The sequence below is a fragment of the Bufo bufo genome, chromosome 5, assembly GCF_905171765.1.
Source record: "Bufo bufo chromosome 5, aBufBuf1.1, whole genome shotgun sequence".
NCBI lineage: Eukaryota > Metazoa > Chordata > Amphibia > Anura > Bufonidae > Bufo > Bufo bufo.
Window position 1 is genome coordinate 371,124,681 of NC_053393.1, and position 25,401 is coordinate 371,150,081.

The 25,401-nt window shown below is 39.9% G+C and overlaps 1 protein-coding gene across 2 annotated transcripts in view; it reads left to right on the forward strand.

Moving 5' to 3' along the window:
• The window catches only part of CDYL (chromodomain Y like), an 86,585-nt gene that overhangs the window by 19,660 nt on the left and 41,524 nt on the right, over nt 1-25,401 (forward strand). The gene's annotated exons all lie outside the window — the stretch shown is intronic.

Here is a 25,401-nt window from a genome sequence, read left to right on the forward strand (position 1 = left end):
CATGTGATCAGCACAGTGATGTCACCACATGTCCTGAAGAAAGAACAGGAGACCGGCTGCTACACGATCAATTGGAGGAGGTGAGTTTATTTTTTTTAACCCTCATTGGCACTGCCCACTGCGCCACCAATGTTTATTATACTGGGGTGTTGGGGTGGGGGGGGTTTGAACTGCGCCACCAATGTTTATTATACTGGGGTGTTGGGGGGGGGGGGGGCTCACTGCGCCACCAATGTTTATTATACTGGGGTGTTGGGGTGGGGGGCGCACTGCGCCACCAATGTTTATTATACTGGGGTGTATATAATGTTTATTATATTGACCTTCTACTAAGCATTCTGTATTAAGAATGCTATTATTTTCCCTTATAACCATGATCACCTCACGCATTGCACCCGCGCAGAAATCTCGCCCATGTGAAAGGGGCCTAAGGGTGAATAGGACAAGGGTTCCAGCCCCTAAGGAGGCTAATAGTAAATAAAAAAAAATAAAAAAAACACAAACACTAAGGCCCCTTTCACACGGGCGAGTATTCCACGCGGATGCGATGCGTGAGTTGAATGCATTGCACCCGCACTGAATACCGACCCATTCATTTCTATGGGGCTGTTCACATGAGCGGTGATTTTCACGCATCACTTGTGCGTTGCGTGAAAATAGCAGCATGCTCTATATTCTGCGTTTTTCACGCAACGCAGGCCCCATAGAAGTGAATGGGGTTGCGTGAAAATCGCAAGCATCCGCAAGCAAGTGCGGATGCGGTGCGATTTTCACCACGGTTGCTAGGAGACGATCGGGATGGAGACCCGATCATTATTATTTTCCCTTATAATATGGTTATAAGGGAAAATAATAGCATTCTGAATACAGAATGCATAGTAAAATAGCGCTGGAGGGGTTAAAAATAAATAAAAATAAAATATAATTTAACTCACCTTAGTCCACTTGATCGCGATGCCCGGCATCTCCTTCTGTCTCCTTTACTGAACAGGACCTGTGGTGAGCATTCATTATAGGTCAAGGACCTGTGGTGACGTCACTCCGGTCATCACATGATCCATCACATGATCTTTTACCACGGTGATGGATCATGTGATGACCGGAGTGACCCGTCACCACAGGTCCTTGACCTGTAATGAATGCTCACCACAGGTCCTGTTCAGTAAAGGAGACAGAAGGAGATGCCGGGCATCGCGATCAAGTGGACTAAGGTAAATTATTATATTACATATAACTATGTTATAAGGGAAAATAATACAATCTACAGAACACCTAACCCAAGCCCGAACTTCTGTGAAGAAGTTCGGGTACCAAACATGTGCGATTTTTCTCACGCGAGTGCAAAACGCATTACAATGTTTTGCACTCGTGCGGGTGTTCCCATAACCGACCCGCACATTTTCCCGCAACGCCCGTGTGAAAGAGGCCTAAGGCTACTTTCACACTTGCGGCAGTGTGATCCGGCAAGCAGTTCAGTCGTCTAAACTGCCTGCCGGATCCGCCGATCTGGATGTGACTGAAAGCATTTGTGAGACGCATCCGGATCCGTCTCACAAATGCATTGCATGAACGAATCCATCTCTCCGCTTGTCATGCGGACAGACGGATCCGTCTTGTATCTTTTTACACATTTTTACCGGTCTGCGCATGCGCAGACCCGAAGGACGGATCCTGCATTCCGGTATTTTGAATGCCGGATCTGGCACTAATACATTCCTATGGGGAAAAATGTCGGATCCGGCATTCAGGCAAGTCTTCCGTTTTTTTCGCCGGAGATAAAACCGTAGCATGCTGCGGTTTTATCTTTTGCCTGATCAGTCAAAATGGCTGAACTGAAGACATCCTGATGCATCCTGAACGGATTGCTCGCCATTCAGAATGCATGGGGATAAAACTGATCAGTTCTTTTCCGGTATAGAGCCCCTGTGACGGAACTCTATGCCGGAAATGAAAAACGCTAGTGTGAAAGTACCCTAAAATATTAAGTTTAAATCCCCCCTTTCCCAATTTTACATATAAAATATATAAACAATAAATACACATATTACATAGCGCTACGTCCGAAAAGTCCAAACTATTAAATTATTAAAAAATATCGCCATTTTTTAGTCAACTTGTCACCCCAAAAAATAGGATAGGACTGTTCTATTATGGACCGAACGTTCATAAAATGCGAAATGCACGCAGCTTTTTTTGGTGTTGTTTTTTTTTTTTTTTTTTTTTTTGCGCGGTATTGAGTATCGCAATACTTTTTTATGGTGACGAAAGCGAATCAAAATTTTGGTATCGAAACAACCCTACGCCGATCTGATCGGCGTAGCGTTGTCACGATACCAACATTTTTATTCGGTTTCGATTTGGCGACTAAAAATTTAATTTGGCTCCTAAATTTTTCAGTTCAGGAGCCAATGGCTACTAGGTATTTTTTTTAGTCTGGAGCACTGTTAAAAAGTTTGTCCAAGTTATTTAAACTCTTTTAAAAGCCACAAAATGTCCTGAAATAATGAGCCTGTGCTCACCCGTCACCCTTCAGCTTTTTCTATCAGTGCAGCTCCAGTCCTCCTTGCAACGTTTGTTTACAAGGCGGCAGTGGTGACGATCGCTGCAACCAATCACTGACAGCAGTGGTCACATACATGCCACAAACAGAAATAGGAAAACCTCACTACTATAATATTTAGAACAATTTGACAATGGGGTCACTGTGAAAATAAACAGTCTCCCCCATAGCAGCACTGATTCATAATAAAGTCAAATCAGGTCTGTTCAGGGAATGGAGATAAAGACAATGCCGCTCTCAAGAAAAAAGTTAAATTACAGGTTACAATGAAGTGCCTCAAGAAAAACACCTGCACTAGTGATAGTGACAATATGACATACAATACATAATCTAACCCTAAAATTAATAATACTTGGCAATGTGAGAGACATTTCCATGAGAATTGAAAATAAAGTGTTGTTGATTCGTCTGCTGCAGCCTTGTACACATACCTAGCGAGGAGGGCTGGAGCTGCAATGCTGGAAATGGCAGTGGAGTAACAGGTGAGTTAGGCTCATTATTTATTTTATGACTATTAGTGACTTGGGAAGTTACTAATTAACTCGGACAACCTCTTTGATGGGAATCTGTAGACTGCATGTTATACAGCATTAGCAGACTGATAATATAGTTTAGTTAGGAAAGTTCCAGTAGATCTCCACTCGTTCAGGGGTTTAGTAGTCATGGGGGCGGTCGTAGTGACTGAAAACTATCTGGGCAAACTAATGCACATTATACAGGAGCCTCTCCCAAGTATATATCGGGAGACCCTTGATCTGTCACATCACAAAGCATGGGTGGCAGAGGACACATTTCTTAAAAAACCGTATAACCTTACCTAATAAATAATTAAAACACGAGACAATTCAGTGTGGAATAAATAGGCCGTGTTGCTTTATTTGGGGTTTACCAAGATATCATACCAATTAATCAAAATACTGAATTAATAAATATCAATAAATAATCCAACCATAAAATATAAATAATTGAATAAATATTAAAATCTTATTAACTTATGGACCATTAAGTCCACCCAGCAAGAGCTGGGTGACCGATCACCCCCAAAATATGCAACACGACATTAACCCTTTCATGACCAAGGGTCATTGATGCCCCAATGTCCAGGTCAAAATTTTCAAATCTGACATGCATCACTTTATGTGGTAATAGCTTTGGAACACTTTTACTTATCCATGCCATTCTGAGATTGTTTTCTCGTAACACATTGTACTTCATGACAGTCATATATTTGAGTCAATATATTTCACCTTTATTTATGAAAAAATCCCAAATTTACCAAAAATTTGGAAAAATTCACAATTTTCCAAATTTCAATTTCTCTGCTTCTAAAACAGAAAGTCATACCTAATAAAATATTTATTACTTAACATTCCCCATATGTCTACTTTATGTTGGCATCATTTTGGAAATGTCATTTTATTATTTTAGGACGTTAGAAGGCTTAGAAGTTTAGAAGCAATTCTTACAATTTTTAAGAAAATTTCCAAAACCCACCTTTTAAGGACCAGTTCAGGTCTGAAGTCACTTTATGGTGCTTACATAGTGGAAACCCCCATAAATGACCCCATTGTAGAAACTACACCCCTCAAATTACTCAAAACTGATTTTAAAAACTTTGTTAACCCTTTAGGCGTTCCACAAGAATTAAAGGAAAATGGAGATGAAATTTAAAAATTTCACATTTTTGGCAGATTTTCCATTTTTATAATTTTTTTTTCTTTAACACATTGAGAGTTAACAGCCAAACAAAACTCATAATTTATTACCCTGATTCCGCGGTTTACAGAAACACCCCACATGTGGTCGTAAACTGCTGTACGGGCACACGGCAGGGCGCAGAAGGAAAGGAATGCCATACGGTTTTTGGAAGGCAGATTTTGCTGGATTGGTTTTCTGAACGCCATATGTTTTTTATTTTTGTGCCGATCGTCTTGTGCAGGGGCTCGTTTTTTGCAGAAAGTGTTGAGGTTTTTATTGGTACCATTTTTGGGTACATAGGATTTTTTGATCATTCATTATTACACTTTATGGGGCAAGGTGACCCAAAAATTGGCTGTTTTGGAACAGTTTTCATTTATTTATTTTTACAGTGTTCATCTGAAAAGTTAGGTCATGTGATAGTTTTATAGAGAAGATCGTTACGGACGTGGCAATACCTAATATGTATATTTTTTCTTATTTATTTAAGTTTTACACAATAATAGCATTTTTGAAACCCAAAAAATGATGTTTTAGTGTCTCTATAGTCTGAGAGCCATAGCTTTTTTTATTTTTTGGGCGATTGTCTTAAATAGGTTATCATTTTTTGCGGGACGAGGTGACGGTTTGATTGGTACTATTTTGGGGGTCATAAGCCTTTTTGATCGCTTGCTGTTGGACATTTTGTGATGTAAGGAGACAAAAATATCTTTTTTGGCACTGTTTTTTTTATTTTATTTTTATGGTGTTTATCTGACGGGGTCTATCATGTGATATATTTATAGAGATGGTCGTTACGGACGCGGCGACACCTAATATGTGTATTTTATTTATTTTTTTCATTTTTTTTATAGGAAAAGGCAATTTCTTTTTTCTAATTTACATTTTTATTTATTTATTTATTTTTACTTTTATTATTTTCACTATTTTTTTTATCAGTTCCCTCTTGGATCTTGAAGATCCAGTGGGGCTGATAGTTGTACTATACTTTGCAATGCTCTTGCATTCCAAAGTATAGTACTTCCAGATTGCCTGTAGGTGGCAGCACTGGACGCCTTTGCCATGGCAACCGGACGCTTTTGCAAAGCGTCCGGTTGCCATGGCAACCATCGGGTGCTGCAATCACAGCGCTGCAGCCCCGATGGTGGAGAGAGGGAGCTCCCTCCCTCTGTTAACCCCATGGATGCCGCAACCGCGGCATCTATAGGGGTTACAGGAGAGTGTCAGCATAGAGCTGACACTCTCTGCTGATGGCGGCGGCTCAGTAATTGAGCCGCCGCCATCGCACACAGCAGGGGGATGGGGGGGGGGGCAGCGCTGGAAAGGGAGGGGGGGGGTCGGGAGGCTGCCCACAATATCGAGGATATCGAGGGAGGCTGGGGCAGGAGGGGCGGCTTGAAAATTAATGCAGGGGGCGGGGAGGGAGCGGACCGCATGCCATCCGAGCAGGAGAGGGGCACAGATCAGCAGAGCACAGATGGGGGGGCACAGATCGGCATTAAGGGCTTGGAGGGGCACAGATCGGGGGGCATGAGTTACACTATCTGCTTTCAGGCTTTGATCTGCAGAGCGCAGATCAGAGCCTGAAACCGGCACTTTAACACTGCCGCGATCCGATTGGTTAGTCTGCACAGACTAACCAATCGGATCGATTGCCGGCAAGGGGCCACTCTGATTGGCCCCTTGCCGGCATTACTAGACTGTATGCTGTCCGTGACAGCACCAGGGCAGGGGCAGAAGCTTAAATCCAAGCGCTTTGCAGCGCTTGGATTAAAGAGCTGCCAGAACGTTTATATACGTGGTAGCTGCACGGGGCATGTGCAGCTATCACGTATATATACAGATTGCAGACGTGAAGGGGTTAATTATAGGGAGGGAGGGCGAGGCGCTGCTCCTTGAAGGGTGCTCCACTGGAACTGACAGCTGGTCACCTGTCACTTTTATTTACATGGGTTCCCGCTCAAAATGACAGCTGCCAATCAGCTGTCCAGCATTTCCCGCTTCAGAAAACAGCTGGCCAATCCTGACAGCTGTTCGAAGCGTCCCGTTACCAGGCAGATCACTAGGGGAACCAGACAAAGCCGGATTCCTGTCAGAAAAAAACTATATTTGAATTAAAAGAGAAAAAAGGGGGGGGGGAGGAGGAGAGAAATCCTACAAAACCAGAAATATAACCAAAACCCATAAAATTGACTCAAATAAAAACCAGTGCCCCTGCCACCATGTGTCCCCCAAGCTATACGCTCTGGGGGGGGCCCCTTCATTCTTGGGAAGTAACTGAGGCTCCCTAAAAGGGCAAGGAGTATGTGTTCCATTAAGACCTGCTATAGCTTTTTGCATATGTTGACTGTTATACCAGGGTGTGTCCTAACAACTATGCTATGATTAAGGACACATTGTATGTCTGAAACGCGTAAGTGTTTGTGCTGAACAACCTGTCTGTGGATGGTACAACATGGATAGGTAAAAGTATAAAGTTTTATCCCAAGTGCTGGACTACATTGGATCGTGTGACAAAACAACTCCCTGTGTGTCTGTTAGTATATAGGCCAATAGTGTGTATTGGTATCAGTAGGCTATAGAAAATAAATTATGATCTCGCCACGAGATTAGAAATGCATTAATTATAACAGTGAAGTCAAAATAAAAAATAAAACTTGCAATTTACAATTAATGAAGTTTATAAAATATTAATTGTACAAGACCAAATGTACACATTTTTGGTATTTCTGTAGTATACATTTTTAATATTACATTACAAAAACAATATATATTTTGTAACTTCCTTTCATGTAGATGACATTTCTAATGGCACCAATTAAAGGCTATGTACACCCTTGGGGGCAATTCGTTTTTTATTATTGCATTTTGCATTTTTTATTAAAAATATGAAGCTAACGGACTCCTCATCTCTGCTCTCTGATATTATAAACACTCATTATAGCACAATTCTTATCTTACTGATAAGAATGTGGCTCAAATAAGTTTATGACCTCTAAGTAGTTTAGAGATAAGGTTTATTAGATGACCAGCAAAAAGTGAAAGTACCAGTCACACCGCTAGAAAAACATTTAACGCTTTGTGACAGAACAGCTCAATATTTTTAATAAAGGCCAATTGAAAAAATGATTTTTAGGCAAAAATGAGTAAAATGCACTCATAAAAAAAAATTGCCTACAAAGGTGCATATGGCCTTTAACCCCTTAAGGACTTAGGGCGTATCAGTACGCCCTGTTTCCCGAGTCCTTAAGGACCCAGGGCGTACCGGTACGTCCTGTGTCGTTTTGATCACTGCCGCACGGCCGGCAGCGATCGGAACAGGGTACCTGTTGAAATCATTCAGCAGGCACCCTGTGACAATGCCTAGGGGCATTGCCGATCGTTACAAACCGCAGGTCAATTCAGACCTGCGATTTTTAGCGCTTATGCAAGTTTCTGATCACTGCGGTCCCTGACCGCAGGGATCAGAAACCTCAAAGTTCCCATATTTTTGAAAGTTAACTCCCCCCCCGCAGCCCTCTGTGTTTTTGTGCCTGCGGGGGGGAGGATTGCGGGCGGTGCGGAAGGCGGGCGGGAGGTGTGCGGCAGTGTGGGGGGCGGGTGCGCGATCTTCCGCCCGCCCCCCGTTTATTTTCAGGATGGCCGAGTGGTTGAATCAGAGTGTCAGCTCATTGCTGACACTCCGATTCAAACGGCAGACATATGTGCAGATGGCCGCTGTTTTAACCCCTTCCATGCCGTGGTCCGTAGGGACCTCTGTATGGAAGAGGTGAAGAGGGAGGGAGCTGTGCCTTTGCAGCCCCCGGACAGGATGGGGTGACAGAGGGAGGGAGCCCTCCTCCCTCCCCGTCTGCTCAGTTGTGGCATCCTGCTGTCCATGGTGCTGAACAGATCTGTGCTAAAGGCAGAGATCTGTTCAGACAAAGTGTGAGTGAAATACAGTGCAGTACACTATATAGTGTACTGTACTGTATTATACAGACATCAGACCCACTGGATCTTCAAGAACCAAGTGGGTCTGGGTAAAAAAAAATGTTAAAAAAGTGAAAAAAATGTAAAAATAAAAAAACACATTTATCCCTGATTAAAAAAATAAAATTCCCTACACATGTTATATATCACCGCGTCCGTAACGACCCGATCTATAAAACGGTCATGTTACATTTCCCGCACGGTGAACGCCAGAGAAAATAAAAACTATGATGAAATTTAAATTTTGCTCACCTTACTTCCAAAAAAAGGTAAAAAAAGTGATCAAAAAAGTCGTATGTACGCCAAAATAGTACTATTCAAATCGTCGTCCCATCCCGCTAAAAATGAGACCCTACCTAAGATAATTGCCCAAAAACTGAAAAAACTATGGCTCTCAGAATATGGAGACACTAAAACATGATTTTTATTTTTTTTTGTTTCAAAAATTATATTATTGTCTAAAAATTACATAAATAAAGAAAAAGTATACATATTAGGTATCGCCGCGTCTGTATCGACCGGCTCTATAAAAATATCACATGACCTAACCCCTCAGATGAACACCATAAAAAATAAAAACTGTGCTAAATAAACAATTTTTAGTCACCTTACATCACAAAAAGTGTAATAGCAAGCGATCAAAATGTCACACGCACCCCAAAATAGTGCCAATAAAACCGTCATCTCATCCCGCAAAAATCATACCCTACCCAAGGTAATCGCCCAAAAACTGAAAAAATTATGTCTCTCAGACTATGGAAACACTAAAACATGATTTTTTTTTGCTTCAAAAAAGAAATCATTGTGTAAAACTTACATAAATAAAATAAAGTATACATATTAGTTATCGCAGCATCCGTTACAACCTGGTCTATAAAAATATCACATGATCTAACCTGTCAGATGAATGTTGTAAATAACAAAAAATAAAAACGGTGCCAAAACAGCTATTTCTTGTTATCTTGCCTCACAAAAAGTGTAATATAGAGCAACCAAATATCATATGTAAACTAGTACCAACAATACTGCCACCCTATCTCGTAGTTTCTAAAATGGGGCCACTTTTTTGGAGTCTCTACTCTAGGGGTGCAACAGGGAGGGGGCTTCAAATGGGACATGGTGTCAAAAAAACAGTCCAGCAAAATCTGCCTTCCAAAAAACGTATGGCATTCCTTTCCTTCTGCGCCCTGCCGTGTCCCGGTACAGCTGTTTACGAGCACATATGGGGTGTTTCTGTAAACTACAGAATCAGGACCATAAATATTGAGTTTTGTTTGGCTGTTAATGTTAACCCTTGCTTTTTTACTGGGAAAAATTGATTAAAATGAAAAATTTGCCAAAAAATTGAAATTCTGAAATTTCATCTCCATTTGCCAATAACTCTTGTGGAACACCTAAAGGGTTAACTACGTTTGTAAAATCAGTTTTGAATACCTTGAGGGGTGGTTTCTATTATGTAAGCCTCGCAAAGTGACTTCAGACCTGAACTGGTCCCTAAAAATTGGGTTTTTGAAAATTTCTGAAAAATTTCAAGATTTGCTTCTAAGCCTTGTAACGTTCCCAAAATGATCCAAACATGAAGTAGACATATGGGGAATGTAAAGTAATAACTTTTTTTGGGAGGTATCACTATGTATTATAGAAGTAGAGAAATTGAAACTTGGAAATTTGAAATTTTTACCAATTTTTGGTAAATTTGGTATTTTTTATAAATAAAAAAGATTTTTTTTGACCCAATTTTAGCAGTGTGATGAAGTACAATATGTGACGAAAAAACTATCTCAGAACGGCCTGGGTAAGTCAAAGCGTTTTAAAGTTATCAGCACTTAAAGTGACACTGGTCAGATTTGCAAAAAATGGCCAAGTCCTTAAGGTGAAATAGGGCTGAGTCCTTAAGGGGTTAAGGTCTTCGTAACCTAGTGGGGAAAACTGCACTTTTTTTTTTCCTTTGCATTGGTTCTGTGCTTATATTTGTTATTTGTTTTTTCACCTTTTTCACGCTGTAAAGTTACAATCCAATATTTACAAAGTGTCTTTTTCCCCCCTGTATTTTCTTACGTCAATAAACAAATTTGACAGAGGCAACTATTGTATTCATGAGAAAATAGTTCTAGCAGGTGGCTTGCAGCAAACTTAACAGAAAGTCATTTGTGCTACTTCTCCTTTTACACCCCAGATTAACCCCTTAGTGACGAATGACGTACTATGTACAGTACGTCATGAAATGAAAGTGTCATCGCTGTCACGGACAGCAGTGCTGTCCGGGCACCCATCAGGGTACCAATCACAGCGGTCCCTGTTTCCCGATCGCTGTGATTGGTCACTCAGAGCGTCCTGCTTGCCGGCAGGGAAAAATCACACAGCGCAGCTCCAATCTCCTCATTCTGACAGTTACACTTCAGGAGATCAGAGCTGCACGGCCCTGGTCTCCTGTCAGAGTGCCCACAAGTGTCCCCAAGTGAATAAACACCCCAAAGTGCCCCAAACACACACTGTTCTCCTGACAACCCATCCTCCAACCACCCTTCCTCCCCACAGAACTTCAGTGTTTTATTTTTATTTTTTATTAAATCGTGTAGTATATAGGTCAATAGGTAGCTTGAAATAGTTGAGGTCAGTGTTAGTTAGGCATTTGTCAAAAAAAACAAAAACATCATATAATAAAAAAATATTTATATAATAAAAAAAAAAAAAAATATATATATATATATATATATATATATATATTAGTAATTAGATAGTTTTAGTTTGCCAGAGTACTGGTAGTTAGTTAGAAATAGTTTAGGCTTTAAAAAAATAATGAAAATATACAAAAATAATATATAAATTTACTGGTAATTAGTCATAATTAGTAAGCCTGAGTACTGGCAGTCAGATATAAATAGTTTGGAGTAGTGTTGGGGTAAAAGGTTTGAAATAAAAAAAATATAAAATTATATAATATATATATATATATATATATATATATATATATATATATATATTATATAATTTTATATTTTTTTATTTATTATAATTGTTGTGACTAGTGTTGGGGTTAGCGGTTTTAAAAAAAAAAAAAAATGTTTATATATAGTTGTAGTTTGTATCACATAAAATGGCTAAGTGTATGTATACGGCAGAGGAGGCATACAGAAAGTGCAAGCGAGAGGGAACAGTTTCAAATTTCGTCACTGTTCTAAGCTCTACTGTACGCCCGTACAGCAGTCGACAACCACATATGGGGTGTTACTGTAAACTGCAGAATCGGGGTAATAGATATTGAGTGTAGTTTGGCTGTTAACCTTTGCTGTGTTACAGGAAAAAATTTATTAAAATGGAAAATCTGCGAAGTTTGGAAATTTCATCTCCATTTTCCTTTAATTCTTGTGGAGCACCTAAAGTGTAAACAAAGTTTGTAACATCGGTTTTGAATAACTTGAGGGGTGTAGTTTCTAAAATGGGCCATTTTTGGGTGGTTTCTACTATGTAAGGCCCTAAGTGACTTCATAACTGAACTGGTCCTTTAAGTGGGTTTTAGAAATTTTCTTAAAGTATGAATTACTTCTAAAATTCTAAGCCTTCTAATGTCCTAAAAAAATTAAATGACATTTTCAAAATGATGCCAACATAAAGTAGACATATGGGAAATGTAAAGTAATAACTACTTTGTGAGGTATCACTATCTGCCTTAAAAGCAGAGAAATTCAAATTGTAAAAATTATAAATTTTTCTTTCTGTACATTTTTCTTCTTTTTTTTTTTTTTTTATAAAAGAGGGTGACTCAAATTTACCATTATCATAGTAACATAGTACATAAGGCCGAAAAAAGACATTTGTCCATCCAGTTCGGCCTGTTATCCTGCAAGTTGATCCAGAGGAAGGCAAAAAAAAAAACCCTGTGAGGTAGAAGCCAATTTTCCCCACTTTAGGGGAATAAAAAATTCCTTTCGGACTAACTCCCTGGATCAACGACCCCTCTCTAGTAGCTATAGCCTGTAATATTATTACGCTCCAGAAATACATCCAGGACCCTCTTGAATTCCTTTATTGTACTCACCATCACCACCTCCTCAGGCAGAGAGTTCCATAGTCTCACTGCTCTTACCGTAAAGAATCCTCTTCTTTGTTTGTGTACAAACCTTCTTTCCTCCAGACGCAGAGGATGTCCCCTCATCACAGTTCTGGGGATAAATAGATGATGGGAGAGATCTCTGTACCGACCCCTGATATATTTATACATATTAATTAGATCTCCCCTCAGTCGTCTTTTTTCTAAAGTGAATAACCCTAATTTTGATAATCTTTCAGGGTACTGTAGTTGCACCATTCCGGTTATTACTTTAGTTGCCCTCCTCTGGACCTTCTCCAGCTCTGCTATGTCTGCCTTGTTCACAGGAGCCCAGAACTGTACACAATACTCCATGTGTGGTCTGACTAGCGATTTGTAAAGTGGTAGGACCATGTTCTTATCACGGGCATCTATGCCCCTTCTGATGCAACCCATTATCTTATTGGCCTTGGCAGCAGCTGCCTGACACTGGTTTTTGCAGCTTAGTTTGCTGTTTATTAAAATTCCTAGATCCTTTTCCATGTCAGTGTTACCGAGTGTTTTACCATTTAGTATGTACGGGTGACTTGCATTATTCCTTCCCATGTGCATAACTTTGCATTTGTCAGCGTTAAACCTCATCTGCCACTTATCTGCCCAAGCCTCCAATCTATCCAGATCCCTCTGTAGTAGTATACTGTCCTCTTCAGTGTTAATTACTTTACACAGTTTAGTGTCATCTGCGAAAATTTATACTTTACTATGCAAGCCTTCTACAAGATCATTAATAAATATATTGAAGAGAATAGGGCCTAATACTGACCCCTGAGGTACCGCACTAGTGACAGTGACCCAATCTGAGTGTGTACCGTTAATAACCACCCTCTGTTTTCTATCAATGAGCCAGTTACTTACCCACATACAGACATTTTCTCCCAGTCCGAGCATTCTCATTTTATGTACTAACCTTTTATGTGGTACAGTGTCAAATGCTTTGGAGAAGTCCAGATATACAACATCCATTGATTCGCCGCTGTCAAGTCTAGAACTTACCTCCTCATAGAAACTAATTCAATTAGTTTTGGCATGACCGATCCCTCACGAATCCATGCTGATATGGCGTTATTTGCTTATTTCCGTTGAGATGCTCTAAGATAGCATCTCTTAGAAAACCTTCAAACAGTTTACCCACAACAGATGTTAAACTTACCGGCCTATAGTTTCCAGGCTCTGTTTTTGGACCCTTTTTGAATATTGGCAACACATTTGCCATGCGCCAATCCTGTGGGACATTCCCTGTCAGTATAGAGTCCGCAAATATCAGAAATAATGAATCATGAAGTACAATATGTCACGAGAAAACAATCTCAGAATGGCTTGGATAAGTAAAAGCATTCAAAAGTTATTACCACATAAAGTGACACGTCAGATTAGCAAAAATTATTCTGGTCACAAAGGTGCAAAATGGACTGGTCATTAAGGGGTTAAAGCTGCATCTAGGGATGCAAAGAGGCTTTCTGTATTGTAGAAAATTGGACTCGATAATGAAAAGCAGGCATCTGGGTAGTTGACTTACATTAACATACAATCACAAAATAACAAGGAAGAAGGACAAGGTCTGTATTTGGTTGTCAAATAAAACAATGGTTCATAGGATACAAGGCGGTATCTTCAGTGCCCTCTTAAACTTTTAGAAGAAAAAAAAACATGATGACAAATTTCTAAGGGCTGGAATTAGACCTGCAGATGAGCAGTACGATTATAGGGAAGGAAGCTTTCCATCCTGACAATCGCCTGCTCGTCAGTGAAGGAGACCACTGCAGTGATCCCTTCCACAGTATGGGAAGGATCAATCGCTAATGTAATTGCTCGCCCCCATACAGAATCATTATCTGCCGTCAGCAGAGTGTGATTAGATGGCACAATCTGGAAACGATGGCCTGCAAAAAAGATGTGACTGCCCGATGAACGAGCGTTTGCACGTTCATCATGTAATCACTTTTACACAGGCAATTTATCGCTAACCAGCATTCCTATGAACACTTGTTAGAGATGATCTGGTCGCCCCTCGGACAGTGTAATTTCTATTTCTGATTTGTGTGCATTTGTCTCCATCCATGAAAGTGTATTTCTTTATTTCTACTAAGACTGGCATAAAACACCATTCTTAATAACTTCCCACCCATGGCTGGCACCTGGTAACCCCCTCTCCTCTATATGTAGGTACCAGCCTAAGTCTGATTTGGCATTTTTGGTATTGGTGGTTTCACTTTACCACTCCAGGGTTTTCTACAATCTGCTAGTGAAGGCATTTCCTGAAGTAGTAATGTACCAGTTTCACTCGTAGATAAATACGGTAGATGCCAAGGTGAAAACTTCCACGCTTGCACAAAGGTGGAAGCAGGGTCAGCACATATAATTTACCCTTCAATTTAGGAATGTGGCAATTAGTTTGCAGGATTTCAGTAGTCTTTCTCTGTTATGAAATTCTCATTTTACATCTTGGTCCAATTGTAATTCACTAGATTAGTCTTTCTTGTTTGGATCTCTAAATTTAATGTTTTGCTAAAGTACCCTGAGCTATCATTAAATGATAGATATGTTCTCTATGAGAAGCCTTGGTCATTTCAGCTGCTTATATCGAAGTTCTCAAACAACTGGTTGTACCCAGTACAGTAAACGCATTAGAAACAAGCCGATTCAGTTTTTGGTAGTGGTGTATGTTCCTTTGTATATTTTTCCTTAAATGCATAGGAAATGTCACTAAAGGCTAACACACAGATTATGTACACAGAACACATTTCATGCTGTGTCCTCACAACTGTCCTGCCAGGACCTTTCAGTTAGTAACGAAGCTCAGAGTCTCCTGCTTCTGATGCTGGCATTTGGACTATTAGACTCACCAGAAAAAATACATCTAATAGTCCAAAAAACACAGTATATAGTGTATAAATTTTTCACCCCCTATATAAATTGTAATCCTAATTAACAATGTTAAATTCCTAAACCAAATATGATACATTAACTAAGGCCACTTTTAGACAGGATAATATGAGTGTTTTATTACTTCTGTATTATGGACTGAGCACCTGATCCTCTTGTAATTCATCAAAAAATGAGTCAGTGTGCCATAACTCTTTCTGATGAACATTGGGAGGTCGTGGTGTTGCATCCATAATGTGGGCACTCATGCCTCATGGTCTTGCTTCAATTTAGGGGGCTGTACAAACGGTATGCCATTTGAATTTAATTTAGTGTTTGTGTGTCTTTCTGGTGCAGTGCATTTACTTTATCTTATTATAAGTAAAAGTTACGTTTTATCTCCTTTTTCCCCCTTGGGGGTTTATGTTAGTATCAATTGATTTTGTGACTTCTATGAGAAGTTATACATACTTTTCTATCAGTGTTTATATTTTTGTCTCCTTTGGAGCATGGCAAGATTTATTACCACAGGTTTTGATGCAGTTGGTTGGTGGAGGCAAAGGACATTTTCTCAGACAAACAATTCCATCAGAAGAAATATACCCCGTCTTTTCATGCGGCCTTTAGAGAATTGACAGCCATTTATAAGGACCAAATTATGTCCTGGTGGGAAGTGCAGGGCCTGGAAAGCGATCTTAAAAACAACATTGTTCCCAGGGGTCTTCGTATTTCACTTTTGTCAGGAGCTAGATTTAGAAACCCCGGTTTTTAACTAAGTGGGAACAGGAGGCTACCAATAGCTCTCTACATTTAATGCACTTACTACTCGCAGAAGAAAAAAGTAATTTGGAGCTCCTGAATAAAAAGCTGATGGAGAATATTGAGGTTGCTCAATCCTTCTCACAGGAGCCAGATTTTGCTAATAAAGAAAAGCAATTGCAAAATACCCTTGAGAAATTTAAGTACCATCTTTAGGAAAGAAAACATCGCCAATTTGTTAGAGATTTGGCTGATTTGAAAGAGAATAGGATCTATTCCTCCATTTTCAACAAAAAGGACACTACAGCTTGTTACACAGACCAATCATCTACAAAAACAGATCCTTCTGATTCAGATAGGGACAGTGGGCCCAAAATCAATAAGTATCCGCAACCGGGGGCAAAAATCGTGGTCAACAGAGGGGAACATATAGGGGACGCGATCATCGTTTTTTAGGGCAACCCAACTAGGGGCAATTCAGTCAAGCCCTAATCTATCCACTACACAATTGCACCCAACTACCCCCAAATTAGTTACCGGCCCACAGGTTGTAAAGCTGTTCTAACGCCCTTTAAGTACTACTGAAATTCAGGTTCTCCAGTTAGGTCTCTCTTTTGTGCCTACACTGAATTTTAACAGTTCAATATTAAAGATTTGAATCTGTTTATTCGTAAATTACGGTGGCACAAGCACTTTAGGCACCAGGAGAGAAAACAGTATCAAGAACTAGGTATCCCAATGGATATCTTGTCTGACGTACGTCTTTTATATATTCATATGATCTTGAATCAGATACAGATCACGAAGAGTGGCTGGGTCCATTCACTAATCTTAAATAATAAAATGCCGCTAGTAACAGGAGAAATTTCTTGTATTGATGTCTTTTTGCAGTTCGTAACAACAGATTAAAGAACTGAGACTCTATTCTTTTCAGCCTAATTGTGATCATGCCATGACCGCCGCGATCTCTAACTTGGAGAAGGACTGTTCAGTGGTGATCAAGCCATCAGATAAAGGTGGGAACACGGTGGTCATGGACATGAGTCTCTACTTAATGATCGTGAGACTTATGAAATATTGTCTCAGGATCCAACAGATGGCTTTAAGGGTGAACTTAAGAGTATTTTGGATGAGGCTAAACAGCTACAAGTCATCAAACAATATAATTTCCTGTTACCTGCATTTCTACGTATGTCTACTTTCTATTGCTTTCCTAAATTTACACAAGGTGGTATCACCCCTAAAGGGTCGGCCTATTGTATCGGGTGTGGGGAATTTATGCCAGAATTCGGGCATCTACATCTATTGGTCCCCTTTGTGACTGCTTTGCCATTGTATACACGGGACACAACTGATATTTTAAGGCGTTTAGAGGGGGTCCATATCGAAGAGGGCAGTTTTCTCTAGAATCGATGTGGAGGACTTGTACTCCAGCATTCCACACACTCTTGGGATTAAAGCTGTAGACCACTTTTCACAAACTCGCGGGTGTCAGTACCGTGCCCACAGCTTTTTTTGTTCTCCGCATTTTGGAATTTACCTTGACCAAAAATGTATTTTCGTTTACTAATAAACTACCACCAGCTTAGGAGCACCGCGATGGGGAGTCTGTGTGCCCCATCGTATGCAAATCTGTTCCTGGGCTGGTGGGAGGAGACTATGGTCTTTGCGGAGAGCGAATGAATGTTATTGATCCCATAGGGCTGTGGGCACGGTACATAGATGACCTCTTCATCATCTGGAATGGGAACAGAATGACCTTTGAATCCTTTAACATAGTAACATAGTTTATAAGGCCGAAAAAATACATCTGTCCATCCAGTTCGGCCTGTTATCCTGCAAGTTGATCAAGAGGAAGGCAAAAAAAAAAAAACTGTGAGGTAGAAACCAATTTTCCCCACTTAAGGGGAAAAAAATTACTTCCCGACTCAAATCAGGCAATCAGAATAACTCCCTGGATCAACGACCCATCTCTAGTAGCTATAACCTGTAATATTATTACACTCCAGAAATTCATCCAGGCCCCTCTTGAACTCTTTTAGTGAACTTACCATCACCACCTCATCCTTTGTGACGTGGCGCGTAGGTCACGTGTTCTGTATACATGATCGGATGGGTAGTCCCCGGGATTAGGCGCGCAGGACACGGCCTTTTAAATTGCTACACCAGATGCCAGATTTGGAGTATAGACATACAGCTTGTGCCCACTGGCGGGCTCTTATGTAATTGCTACGCAGTAGCCCTTACCCACTGTAGGGCATAACTGTTTAGGGGAATATTATTAATTCATTGACCCCCAAGGGAGATTTGTGGGTTATTTTTTCCCTCCCCTCTCAGTTTATTTATGCATACTTTTGAGTCATTAACTTTGCCAGCTTTATACCATTTGTATTCCATTTGTAATCTATTTTTGAAGGATGCCCTATTTTGTCTGTTTCCCTAGACGAGTTATGTAACAAAACCATTTTATAGGGTCTACTAGGGATATTGCCCGGGTATAGGGTTAGGTATCCGGACGGGGTCGCCCCTGATCAGTTTTGGACCTCTTGTGAGAGCCCATTACGGATCTACCAAACGTAAAGCCAAAACGTGAGTGTGAAAGTAGCCTTATTTGGCGCTGTGATCTTGATCTGGACTTTGGTAAACATCTGGATCATGGCATAATTAGGCGCAGAGGGGTAGTTACATGAGCAAGTTCTCATTTACTCCTTTTCTCTAAAAGAATAAAAATAAGACACCCCCTTGATATGTGACAATTCGAAAGCAATTAAGCTTTATGATTAATGGAAAAACGGGGATTGATGACATTCACAAAAGTCCATGTAACACTCCCCATTACAGTTATTTGTGTCTCTCCTCCTGCAGCTTGTCATAACGTCCCCTAGGCTGAGATCACAGCCGGATGAAGGAGAGGACTGTTTTAATCTGGAAAATTAAGGCTGTGTAGCAGCTAGAGATGGGAGCCAGGTCTTATGTTAATGCTAACAATCTAGCTGCTGTACATCAATAGTTATGCTCTATATTGAGAGATACAGCCTTTGGAAATGTGTTAAGATCTGAGAACTGGAGATATGTGCAGCTCTCACTGGGACCTGTTTCTAACAGCCGTAACTTGTGATGTATCACGGATAGTACTTTGAGATTGGTCTTGTTTTAACCCCATAAGGACTCGCGCCGTACATGTGTGGCGCTGGTAGATGTGACTTAAGGACCAGCGCCATACACGTACGGCGGGCTGATCGGGTGGGTGCAGGAACTGCACCCGCCCGATCAGCTGCAGGGGTCCGGTGTCAAAACGGTTCCCTGCTGTATGCGCCGATGACGGCGCATTAACCCTCGCACTGCTGCAGTCAGTGCTGACCGTGGCATGTGCGGGATCCTGCCAAGTGCGGGGTGGCCATTGGGTCCTTGTGCTGCTGTGATGGGGACCCTATCACAGGGCCTTTCATGACAGCCTGTGAGATCCAACCCCCTGAATCTCACAGGAAGCATTGCAAAGGGGATCAGACGCCCAAAAGTTGAAGTCCCAGAGTGCGACAAAAGTGAAAAAAGTAAAAAAAAATATATTCCTTTTTTTTTTTTTTGAAGGTTTTAAGTAAAAAAAAGCGTCCTTTTCTCAAAATTAAAGTAAAAAATAGGAAAAAAAAGAAAAGTAGACATATTAGGTATCGCCGCGTCTGTATCCACTTGCTCTATGAAAATATCACATCACATCACCTAACCTATCAGGTGAACACCATCAAAAAATGTAATAAAAACTGTGCTAAAAAAAAAATTTGGCACCTTACATCACTTAAAGTGCAACACCAATCGAAAAGTCATGCACACCCCAAAATAGTACCAATCTAACCGTCATCTCATACCGGAAAAATTTATCCCCTACCAAAAAAAAATAATAATAAACTATGGCTTTCAGAATATGGAGACACTAAAAAATGTTTCTTTTTTAAATGCTTTATTATGTAAAACTGAAACAAACAAACAAAAACAGTTAAAAAGTTGTCATATTTGGTATTGTCGAGTCCGTAACAACCTGCTCTATAAAAATTCCACATGATCTAACCTGTCAGATGAACATTGTAAATAACAAAAAATAAAAATGGTGCTAAAACAGCTATTTTTTGTTACCTTGCCTCAAAGAAAGTGTAATATAGAGCAACCAAAAATCATATGTACCCTAAAAATAGTACCAACAAAACCACCTTATCCCATAGTTTCCAAAATGGGGTCATTTTTTTGAGTTTCTACTCTAGGGGTGCATCAGGGGGTCTTCACATTATCCCGGTGAAATCTTCCTTCCAAAAACCATATGGCCTTTCTTTCCTTCTGCCCCCTGCCGTGTGCCCGTACAGCAGTTTACGGCCACATATGGGATGTTTCTGTAAACTACAGAATCAGGGTAATAAATATTGAGTTTTGTTTGGCTGTTAACCCTTGCTTTATTAGTGGAAAAATATGGATTAAAATGGAAAATCTGAAAAAAAAGTGAAATTCTGAAATTTCATCTACATTTTCCTTTAATTCTTGTGGAACACCTAAAAGGTTAACAAAGTTTGTAAAATCAGTTTTAAATACCTTGAGGGGTGTAGTTTCTAAAATTGGGCCATTTATGGGTTGTTTCTATTATGTAAGCCCCACAAAGGAACTTCAGACCTGAACTGGTCCTTAAAAAGTGGGTTTTGGAAATTTTCTGAAAAATTTCAAGATTTGCTTATAAACTTCTAAGCCTTCTAACGTCCCAAAAAAAAAAATTTTTTTTTTAATTTACAAAATGATCAAAACATGAAGTAGACATATGGGAAATGTAAAGTAATAACTATTTTAGGAGGTATCACTATCTGTTTTAAAAGCAGAGAAATAGAAATCTTGAAAATTGCGAAATTTTTCAAAATCTTTAATTTTGGTATTTTTTTTTATAAATAAAAATTAAGTATTTTGACTCAAATTTACCATTGTAGTGAAGTACAATATGTGATGAGAAAACAATCTCAGATAAGTAAAAGCATTTTAAAGTTATCACATTTGCAAAAAATGGCCTAGTCCTTAAGATGAAAAATGGCAGGGTCCTGAAGGGGTTAAAGCTTAGATTGTCAGCTTTAAAACATGCCCTGGATGTTTTTTGCTGCTGCACGGCCTGAGATTCAGCTACCAGTAAAAAGGACATTTGAGACGTTCTTGTCCCTACAAAGAAGTATTAAACAACATCTTTTGCTTTTGGTTGTAATGTTTCAAGTCTCGCTGTTCAATACTCCTCACAAATAGATTACATTGCTTGTAAGAGAAAAAAATAAACTTTTTTGGCAACCCAGAAGAGGGCACGATTGCCTCTCTCAGATGGCAGAATTGTGATGCAATAATTAAGGAAGAAAATATTTGTCATCCATCACTCCATATTTGTCATCCATCACTCCATCATAGGTGATTCTAATGGATTTTCTACTTGCGATATTGAAATCTAATGATACGTTCACGTCTGCACTATGGAATCCGGCAGGCTGTTCTCTGCCGGATTTTATCGTATCCAGCATTTTTGGATACTCCATTCACTCCCGAATGCCCATTGACTATAATGGAATCCGGCTTCTTTCCAGCATAAGTGTTGTGTTTTGGCTGGATTGGTTCGGCTGACAGCTGGCATTTATATCGAAACAGGCTACTAGAACAGCCCGCCCAATATCTAAACGCTGCTGTGAACATAGTCTAATCTATTTTTTAAAATGCCTATGTGTCAAACGATACATCTAGACCCATAAAGGTGACTAAATGAGCATAGATCATGTATCAGGATGTATAAAGCTCAAAAACACAGGAGACAACAAAATGCTAGTGGGAAAGTGGTGAAACAAGTAAAAGGAATAGGTGGGCGTAAGTTCATACATAAGATCTTCCGGCAGTTTAACCCCTTAGACCAACTCCAGTCTTCTGGGCCATCCTACTGGTCATGATCTCAAAATATCCCACAGAATGAATACCTGTGGTACGTCCTGATGCACTGACTCTAATTATATCACCTGATGAATACTAAGGAAATCCTGAAAACATGACTGGCAGGTGGACCCTAAAGGCCTGGAGTTGAGGAACCCTGCCTTAGACTGTAGACGTTAATAGCGACCGTGGCATCTAAGCACTTGCACAGAGGGAAGTGGATCCCGCTGTCGTCTTACTGGCCCCCACAACTTGAAATGGCCTAATAGGATCTTCTAACAATGAAGTTCATCTGTTGTGCCTAAAACACTATTGGTGAATGGCGTAAAAAAGGCGTAATTGCAATTGTATGTACCCCAAAATCATGCCAATAAAAGCATCAACTCATTCTGCAAAATTCAAGCCCTAGCACGGCTATATCAATGGAAAAATAAAGTTCTCAGAATATGGTAAATTAAATATTTTTATTGGGTAAAAGTAGTAAAACTTTAAAAAAATTGTATGTAAGTTGGTATCATGTAATTGTTCTGACCTACAGAATAAAAAGTCATTTTTACCACTTCCTCAAAAAATTTCAGTGCTACAGTGGGGTGCGAAAGTTTGGGCAACCATGTTAATCGTCATGATTTCCTGTATAAATCGTTGGTTGTTATGATAAAAAAATGTCAGTTAAATATATCATATAGGAGACACAGACAGTGATATTTGAGAAGTGAAATGAAGTTTATTGGATTTACAGAAAGTGTGCTAGAATTGTTTAAACAAAATTAGGCAGGTGCATAAATTTGGGCACTGTTGTCATTTTATTAATTCCAAAACTTTTAAAACTAATTATTGGAACTCAAATTGGCTTGGTAAGCTCAGTGACCCCTGACCTACATACACAGGTGAATCCAATTATGAGAGAGAGTATTTAAGGGGGTCAATTGTACGTTTCCCTCCTCTATTAATTTTCTCTGAAGAGTAGCAACATGGGGGTCTCAAAACAACTCTCAAATGACCTGAAGACAAAGATTGTTCACCATCATGGTTTAGGGGAAGGATACAGAAAGCTGTCTCAGAGATTTCAGCTGTCTGTTTCCACAGTTAGGAACATATTGAGGAAATGGAAGACCACAGGCTCAGTTCAAGTTAAGGCTCGAAGTGGCAGACCAAGAAAAATCTCGGATAGACAGAAGCGACGAATGGTGAGAACAGTCAGAGTCAACCCACAGACCAGCACCAAAGACCTACAACATCATCTTGTTGCAGATGGAGTCCCTGTGCATCGTTCAACCATTCGGCGCACTTTACACAAGGAGATGCTGTATGCAAGAGTGATGCAGAGGAAGCCTTTTCTCCGCCCACAGCACAAAAAGTGCCTCTTGAGGTGGGCTAAAGCACATTTGGACAAGCCAGCTTCATTTTGGAATAAGGTGCTGTGGACTGATGAAACTAAAATTTAGTTATTTGGCCATAACAAGGGGCGTTATGCATGGAGGAAAAAGAACACAGCATTCCAAGAAAAACACCTGCTACCTACAGTAAAATATGGTGGTGGTTCCATCATGCTGTGGGGCTGTGAGGCCAGTGCAGGGACTGGGAATCTTGTCAAAGTTGAGGGACGCATGGATTCCACTCAGTATCAGCAGATTCTGGAGACCAATGTCCAGGAATCAGTGACAAAGCTGAAGCTGCGCCGGGGCTGGATCTTTCAACAAGACAACGACCCTAAACACTGCTCAAAATCCACTAAGGCATTTATGTAGAGGAACAAGTACAACGTTCTGGAATGGCCATCTCATTCCCAGACCTGAATATAATTGAAAATCTGTGGTGTGACTTAAAGAGAGCCGTCCATGCTCGGAAGCCATCAAACCTGAATGAACTAAAGATGTTTTGTAAAGAGGAATGGTCCAAAATACCTTCAACCAGAATCCAGACTCTCATTGGAACCTACAGGAAGCGTTTAGAGGCTGTAATTTCTGCAAAAGGAGGATCTACTAAATATTGATTTCATTTATTTTTTGTGGTGCCCAAATTTATGCATCTGCCTAATTTTGTTTAAACAATTATAGCACACTTTCTGTAAATCCAATAAACTTCATTTCACTTCTCAAATATCACTGTGTGTGTCTCCTATATGATATATTTAACTGACATTTTTTATCGTAACAACCAATGATTTATACAGGAAAATCATGACGATTAACAAGGTTGCCCAAACTTTCGCATCCCACTGTATATATTTATATATAGTATAATATTGCGCCATACAAAATGACAGCTAGTCCCACAAAAAACAAGCCATCATTCAACTAAAAAATTGAAAAGTTTTGGCTCTTGGAATGCAGAGATGGAAAAATGAAAGTCCTCGAGGCCCAAAATAGCCAGTAAGAATGGTCAAAGTGAATAAAACATGCATGCACATTCCTAATGGAAAATAGTCTATTACATTATAGTAAATTTTGCCACAATTTAATCAACGTTCGATTTGTTTCTATCTCTCTAATATTGGCAACATTGCATCCATTCCTATTTACCTATTTATATACCTTCTAGTATGCCCCACTAATAGCATGCTAAACACTGCAGCATCTATAATCCAGCGCTCAGGTTTTAGAAAAATAAACAGATCAAAATAAGAGTATTTAATAGTAGAGGATAAAAATCTGATTAATCATAAATCTAGGTTTTTCCACTGCAACAAGAGTGCTGGATTATAGATGCTGTTAACTCCAATTTAGATTTTTTATTTATTTTTTGTTTCTGCCTTCTTGCAATATTGTATTCACAAGTCTTTAATGGCTTGACAAGACTGAAGCAGTAAATAACAACTAAGAAAAAAAAATTGCTGTTGTGAGCAAAGACAGGTAAGAATCTTCCTAGTCTTTGGTTACTTATTTCAGTCCTTCATGTGTAAAATTTTCTTATGAATGGGCTGGTGAACCGCAAATTGCGGTCCGCAATGCACAGGCACCAACCTTGGGCCAGCCGCACACGGATCGCGACCCACATTCACTTGAATGGGTTCTGCGATCCCTCTGTTACGCAAAAAGATAGGACAAGTTCTATCCTTTTGCGGAACGGAACCCCACAGAAGCACTCCGTAGTGCTTCCGTTGTTCTGTTCCGCACCGCATCTCCGGATTTGCAGACCCATTCAAGTGAATAGGTCCGCATCCGTGATGCGGAATGCACATGGCTGGTGCCCCGTGTATTGCGGACCTGCCGTATGCGGGCCGCAATACAGCCACAGGGGACACACGGTCGTGTGAAAGAGGTCTTTGAATTAAGGGGTTAATTTTTCAAAACTGGTGTAAAGGAAAACTGGTATCAGATTCATTTCATTTTTCATAGCTCCCTTGGAAAATGAAAGGTGGAATCTGATTGGTTGCTATAGGCAGCTAAGCCAGTTCTACTTTACACCAGTTTTGATAAATCTCCCCCTACATTTGTGTAAATAGCACCTACAGTGATATGATGACCTTTGCTTATGATTGTATTGTTTGAAAGGTGAGGTATGTATGTCTTGAATGAATAGTATTATATTGTTT